We start from the raw sequence: 8,157 nt of genomic DNA, 5'->3' as shown, positions 1-8,157 counted from the left end.
CAACATCTGCGTGAATATCTGCCATAACACATCTCTGACTGAACTTATTGTTGCTCTCGCTCTCGAGGGTTGGGTTCTGCTTGTGGAGTGCAGCTGTTTCTTATAAATCTGTGATTGCAGTCTAATGGTTAAGATTAGTAACAAAAATGCTTGAATATTTAGCTAAATCTGGGAAGTTGCTAAACTAAGGCGCTTCTCAATTTACTGTGTCCTTTCTTTTTGTAAGTCTACATTGTTGCACAACTAGTAACTTCACAACAGTAGCCGTGATTAGAAACTAGAAATGACATGCATGCATTCTACTACAAAAAAACCACAGGCCGACACAGTATGTATGTGGATTTGACTCAATATATGACCGCTGTATTACTCACAAACAGTGGCTCATGTTCAAATTTAGCATTCACCTAGGCGATAAACACCTTCAAACTCAATACAGTAAAAAGCATTATTATAGGTAAAGGTATGCCAGCTCACTAATAGACTCACTGATGACAGTCAAAGCTTTTATCTTTAGCCTGAGGTTGTTGGAAAATACTCTTGTCCTGTAAGAAATGACCAACATGAAGATGTTTAGAAGACCAGTTCAATATAACACTACACATGCTGGCTCAATGGCAAATACAGTCCCTTCATTTAACAAGCAAAGAATTCTATCATCATTTTCTGCCAAGAAAATGTTCAGAAAGAGAAGAACAAGGACTAGATTGACATTCACTGAGGTGTAAGGTTGTCGCTACTGAAAAAGGTGCATCTACTGTAGCTTTTCTAGATCAAATAAAACTGGGGCAACAAAAATCAATTGCATTCTATTTAGCTCAGTTTTGGGTCAAACTCTGCAAGTTGCAACACAACACATTGTCATAAGCTAACTGTTAAAAACCAACTCTGTCATTCAGGGCAGAAGCTTAACCTGTCCATACAAATCACATCAAAGCAAAAGTGAGCCCTGTGCTGCTCAAGCGTTGTTTCTCCCTGTACAAACACTTTTTGTGTAAATAAACAGCTGGATGAAGTCACGGGGTCTTGAAGAATAAACACGGCACTTCCGTTTTGTACATGGCTGGAGAAAACATGTGAAAAGACTCAGACAGCTGCGCTTTCGCTCTCCATTGTCTAATGTTGCTCAGAATTATACTATGATAACTGAATTCATCAGTGGAATAATTCATGGGGACGGCATGCTGAGGTTACGACTTTAGAATCTGAAGCAGTTTTAGATTAATTCAGAAATAAATGTTAGGGTTTGAAATGTTGAGTGTTCAAACCTGCAAAGATGTTCTTATAATGATCATTTTCAGAGACAGCCTCCACGTTCACAGTCTAGTTAAATACAGATGGTGACTGTGCCTCTGTCACAACGTTGTCGTCGAGGCCCAGGGAAACGCGGAGACATGGAGTCGTGGAACATAAAGACTTTATTAACGATAACTATAAACATACAACTCTTGACATTCACGACTGACATATAATTGACAATCATTGACGTATAACACCGAACACTGAGGCGAGGGAACACAGGACTTAAGAACACTGGGAGAAACAAGATAATTAATAACACAGGACTGGAGACGAATTAACTAATGAACACGAAACTAGGACACGGACAGGAAATCCAAATAAGGACACGAGAGGAGGGGAAAACATGGGACGCAGAGACACAGTCTGACATTACCCCCCCCCCCTCCCAATAGGCGCGTCCCGCGCCGTACAACATCCAATGGGGAGGGGGGGGGGGCGCTCTGGAGGCCTCAGCCCTCGCCTCGGCCTCTCTGGCAGGGGCCCTACTACCCCCCCCCAACATTTTCTTGGGGAAATTTAAGGTGTTACTGGGCAGGTGATCAGAGATAGCGTGCCCTTGGCAGCGCTCTGGCAGCGTGGACTGGTAGCGCAGAGCTGGACGGGACCAGCGGAGAACACTTGCGAGGGGCAGGCACTGGCGGGCTTGCCATACTCTCTGACGGCGGGCTTGCCATACTCCCTGGCGGCGGGCTTGACAAACACTCCGGCGGCAGGCTTGCCATACACTCTGGCCGCGGCGGGCTAGGACGGGCCGTGGACGGCAGCGTGGGAGGAAAAGCCGCAGGTGGCGGGCTGGTTCCGACTCGGGATCGGACACTTCCCAGGCATCGGTAGACCCCTTCCTGCCAGCACAATCCTGTGGTGTCTGGGAGGTCCATGGTGCGGTGGTACGAGACCCCGAGCCGGAACAGGTGGAGGATGGCCGCATCGTCCAGCAGCATCCTCCCGCTGAGACGAACGAACTCCGCCACATACTCAAAGAAGGGGAGATCACGTCGGGCAAGGGCGAGGACGGCAGCGGCGAATTCCATCGCTGTTTCGGTTTGGTGTTATGTCACGAGTTTGTCGTCGAGGCCCAGGGAAACACGGAGACGTGGAACATAAAGACTTTATTAACGATAACTATAAACATACAACTCTTGACATTCACAACTGACATATAATTGACAATCATTGACGTCTAACACTGAACACTGAGGCGAGGGAACACAGGACTTAAGAACACTGGGGGAAACGAGATAATTAATAACACAGGACTGGAGACGAATTAACTAATGAACATGAAACTAGGACATGGACAGGAAATCCAAATAAGGACACGAGAGAAGGGGAAAACACGGGACGCGGAGACACAGTCTGACAGCCTTATTTTGCAACACAATAAGCTATTTTCTGTGAATGTGACTGCAGTCTTACAATTCACACTATATGTAGCTAAATAACTAGAAGAATAACAAAGTACATTAAACATTAAAACAAATTGCGCTACAAACCAGTGTGTTTATAATTCCAACAATACATTAAAATGATAAGAAATAACTGTGCAACATCAAGCAGCATAATGGACTGTTTTGTACATGTACAATACCTTAAAGTGACACTGGAAGTCTCAGGAAGTTACAGGCCTCTCTTGGGTTAAAAATACAGTCGATAGAGCACCACACGCTTTTTAAACCTTTGAATCAAAAGTGAACCAATTGCTTTGAAAAATTGATTCAAATTATTTTTCCTTAAATTATTCAAAATTAATTATTCTAAATGCCCGAAATGATGACGCCTGCTGGAACAAATGGTGTAAATGCAATACAAACTCAGCTTAAACGTGCAATCATCCAATCAACAAATCATCATCAAATGCCATTAAATATGAAGTGCCTGTATAATGCATGTTATTAATTTACAGGGCTTGTTTTATTTATTTAATGGAGGGCTTGGATAATCCTTCTTTTTATTATACAGATGCATGGAAGCCCATTTCTGCCACTGAATAAAACATAAAAAATATAATTGCGACTCTTTAACTCACAATTTTTTCTTGCGACTTTTTTCTCGCAATTGCAAAGTTTATATCATGCAATTCTGAGGGGGAAAAAAAAGTCTGAATTGCCAGTTTATAACTCGGAATATACTTAATTTCTCACAATTGCAAGATATACAGTGCCCTCCAAAAGTATTGGAACAGTGAAGACAAAATTGTTCTGTTGGCTGTGGAGTTAAGACATTTGCAAATATGATTTTATTATTAGCCGTTTCAACATGTTTTACCAAATAAAAAGAACAGCACTTTTAGAGTTCATCCCACTCATTGATATGAGCATATGAGTATTGGGACAGTTGAACATAAGCTAGATATAAAAGATTAAAAGCTATTATTTAGTTGCAGATCCCTTGCGCTCAATCCCAGCAGTGAGTCTGTGACCCATAGACTTCACCAGACTCTTGCTCTCATCCTTTGATATACTTTTCCCAGCCTTTAATGCAGCCAATTCCAATTGTTGCTTGTTTTGGGGAGTTTCTGCCTTTGCTCTCCTCTTCAGCTGCTGAAATTCATGTTCAATCGGATTTAAATCTGGAGATTGACTTGGGCAATCTAAGACTTTCCATTTCTTTTCCCTGATAAACTCCTTGACTGAACTGGCAGGTGTTTTGAGTTTTGCAATATGAAGCACTTCCCAATGAATCTGGTGGCATTTTTTTGAATATTGATATTGAATATTTTGTACCCTTCCAAATTCATTCTGCTACTGTCATCATACATTAAGTCATCAGTAAAGTTGAGAGGGCCTGTTCCAGAGACAGCCATGCATGCCCATGCCATGACACCACCTCCACCATGCTTTACAGATGATGCTGTGTGCTTGGGATCATTTGCAGTTCCGTTTTTTTTCTCCACGTTTTTGCTTTCCCATCATTTAGATAAAGGTTCATCTTTGTCTCATCGGTCCATAAACGCAGTTCCAAAACTCTTCTGGCTCACCTTTGTGCTTTTTTGCAAACTCTAATCTTGCCTTTCTATTTCTGGAGCTGGTCCGAGGTTTGTATCTTGCTGTGTAGCATCTTTAATTCTGTGTCAAAGTCTCCTGAGGACAGTAGATTGTCAGAGCATCACCCCAGCTTTCTGGAAGTTGTTGGTGATTTTACAGACATGTCTTTTAGGGTTCAATTTCACAGCTTTTATGATTTGTCTGTCATCAACTACTGTTGTTTTCTCAGCCGATCAGGTAGTTGTTGGTTGCTGGTGGTTTCCAAACTCTTGATTTCTCCATGCCCTTTGTTTTTGCTAGAGCTATAATTGACTTCCTCTTTTCTTTTAGCATCCAAATTGCTTGCTTTTCTCTCAAAGTCAGCTCCCTCATCTTCATCCTGGTTTGTATGTGTCATCATCGAATGCAAGATTCAGAATGCGGAAGTAATGGATATAACTGATACGACACATTCCCTGCTTTTAACATCTGAAGAATTAATGCAACAGGACACAGCTGATCACTTAGAAAGACCTGTGAGGCAACTGTTCCAATACTTATGCTCACATCAGATCGAGGGATGAAACTCTAAAAGTGCTGAACTTCTTAGTTGGTAAAACATCTGTGTTGAATCACATAATAATAAAATGTGACATTCTGTAGTTTTGTCTCATATTCATATACAGAGTAATTTTCTGAGCCCTTTTCCTCATTCTGGATGTATACAGTTCTTGAAGGGTGGGCAGGGGGCACCGATAATCCGTTCAGCAGTCCAAACCTTTCTCTGTAGTCTTCTGATCCCTCATTTTGTATATGAGCCAAACCAGACAGTTATTGAAGTGCACAGGACAGACTCAATGACGGCTGAGTAGAACTGTTTCAGCAGCTCCTGTGGCAGGTTAAACTTCCTCAGCTGGCGAAGGAAGTACAACCTTTTTGGGCTTTTTTTACAATGGAGTTGATATGAGTGTCCCAATTCAGGTCAAGAGAGATGATGGATCCCAGGAACCTGAATGTCTCCACTGCAGCCACAGTGCTGTCTATGATGGTGTGTGGGGAGAGTACAGGGGGGTTTCTCCTGAAGTCCACGATCATCTCCACTGTTTTGAGCGTGTTGAGCTCCAGGTTGTTAAGGTTGCACCAGACGGCCAGCTCTTTAACCTCCTGTCTGTAAGCAGACTCGTCACCGTCCTGGATGAGGCCGATGAATGTGGTGTCGTCTGCAAACTTCAGGAACTTGACAGAGGGGTCTTTAGAGGTGCAGTCGTTGGTGTACAGGGAGAAGAACAGCGGGGAGAGAACATAGCCCTGAGGGGCACCAGTGTTGGTGGAGTGGCGTTTTGACATGATTTTCCCTAGTCTCGCTAGCTGCTGCCTATCTATCAGAAAGCTGGTGATGCACTGACAGATAGAGCTAGGGACAGAGAGCTGGGTTGATTTGGTCTGGAGGAGTGTAGGGATGATGGTGTTGAAGGCCAAACTAAAGTCCACAAACAGGATCCCATGTTGACTGCATCATCCACGGACCAGTGGCTGTCCTTCCAGTGATGTCCTTCAGATAAGCCAGAACCAGTTTTTCAAATGACTTCATGACGACAGACATTAGAGCCACGGGTCTGTAGTCACTAAGTCCTGTTATCTTGGGTGTCTTTAGAACAGGGATGATGGTGGAGCGTTTGAAGCAGGAAGGGACTTCGCACAGCTCCAGTGATCTGTTGAAGATCTAAAGATGGGGGCCAGCTGGTCAGCACAGGTTTTCAGACAGGCTGGTGTCACACCGTCGGGGCCTGGTGCCTTCCTTCTCTTGTTCCTCAGTGATCAGAGAGCCCCAAAGCTGCCCGTGGAACAGAGTGATATGCATTCTTTATTGTGGTGTAACAGTGATCCAATATATTACTTTCTATGGTGGGACATGCTGTCTGTATTTTGGCAGTTCACGTGAGAGATTTGCTTGATTAAAGTCCCCAAGAATGATTAAAACAGAGTCTGGGTGTTGTTGTTCTGTGTCTTTGATCAGATCAGCCAGTTTCTGTAAAGCTGAGCTGACGTGCGCTTGTGGAGGAATGTAAACACTCACAAGAATGAACGAGCAAAACTCCCGCAGCGAGTAAAAAGGCTTACAGTTAATGAAAAGAGTTTCTAAATCTGAACAGCACATCTTCTTTAACACTGTTACATCTGTACACCACCTCTCATTGAAGTAGAAGCATGTCCCGCTGCCGCGCAATTTCCCCGTTGATTCTGCGTCGCAATCTGCTCTGATCAGCTGAAAGCCTATATTTCAATTAAGCAATTATAATTAAATTCCGCTGTCAAGCAAAAGAAACGAGTGTATTTACTCTAAGGACAAATAGACCAATTTGTTAGCAGAGGCTGTAATTAGCTCCACCCACCAATGCCAACCGATCGGCGGCTGACTTGAAGCAGTGCATGCCGGTTAGAAAATTTGTCCGACTTGAACTGGCGCCGACGCCACGTCATTGTCACGTGTGGCATCAAAGTACCGCGAGAGCGTTTCGAGAGCAGCCGGCTGACTCAGCCAGCGCAGTTTCTCCAGAGCGACTGCAGGAGCGCTGATGACCACACAGCTGCTTCATGATTGGCCAAATTCACCACATGACAACAATGACCTGTGTTTCTAACAACTTTAATTCCAATACAGTTCACAAATCTTATTTTACTAGGAAAATATCACAATCGTGTGAAAAAAATGGAAGCTAAGCCAAACTTTGAACATTTTATAAAAAGAGATTAAACAAATGGTACTACTACATTAGATAAAATTAAGAACAAAAAAAGCAAGAAAGACCTATGAAGCTTTTTGTTACTTTAAATTGTTGCAGTTTTACCCCTGGCATGAATTGTTTCACTTTACATATTCTCATGAATGTTTATTTGTTTTTGTAATTGTTGTGAGATGTATATGCGAGTACAAACCTTTGTATAATTTTTGCATAATAAAATAAAAATAAAAAAATACTGCCCACAAATCTGTTTTTAGAACAGTAAAAGCTTTTTTTACTGTATAGTCACAATGCTATATTGAGTCGCATTTAATAAAAATAAAAAATAAAACACTGATAAACGGTTATTGGTCTTTAAATAGTATATGTATATCTTGAACTTTATTCTTGAACAGATGGCCCTGTATTAAGCAGTATATAAAAAAGTGTTTCTAAAACATCCGTCCATTTGACAAATATAGCATGTTATTCACTTCATCTGTGATAAGAGTATGCAAACACCGCGAGAGCATCACTACCGGGAGCAGAAAGAGTCCGACTTTCAACTCCGCCCCCGACTGCACGCGGCTGCTCTCACCGATAGATCTGTGCGGCGCCGCGTGAAGACGAACACACCTACTGTATAGTATCAGTGGCGCAGTGAGTCAAAGACGCGAGATTTGTGCTTTGAACTCGTGCAACTCGTCTTCCCATCACATACCAGATCAGAAAGGCATTTATTTTCAATATAAAATTAAGTAAATATTTGAAAGTGGAAATTAAACGCCTCATTAATAATACAGTGTGCTTAGCTGAAGGTAGTTTTTTGTCCCAATAAAGTGGCTTTCATCAAATAAAATGTATGATAATTTACACTCAAAAGGTTATAGCATACTGTTTTATAATGTACTACAGTACTGAAGTATAAATATCTGCCACCTAACTACTGTTTACACACCTGTTGCTAAAGAAAATGCTGCTATTTTAGTGTAAACAGAATTTATCATTATTTGCACTTGGTGTAACTAGAATATATCACTTTTTCCAATTAGTGTAACTGCCAAAAATATAATTAAAGAGAGATCAGTTAAAAACTGCTCATTCAGTTCAGTCCAATAGCCTATGTAAAGTTCTTCAATTATGAAATGAGTTCAATTGTGCAATATAGC

This window comes from Onychostoma macrolepis, chromosome 18 (assembly GCF_012432095.1).
Source record: "Onychostoma macrolepis isolate SWU-2019 chromosome 18, ASM1243209v1, whole genome shotgun sequence".
Taxonomy (NCBI): Eukaryota; Metazoa; Chordata; class Actinopteri; order Cypriniformes; family Cyprinidae; genus Onychostoma; species Onychostoma macrolepis.
Note: the sequence above shows the minus strand (reverse complement) of the source record.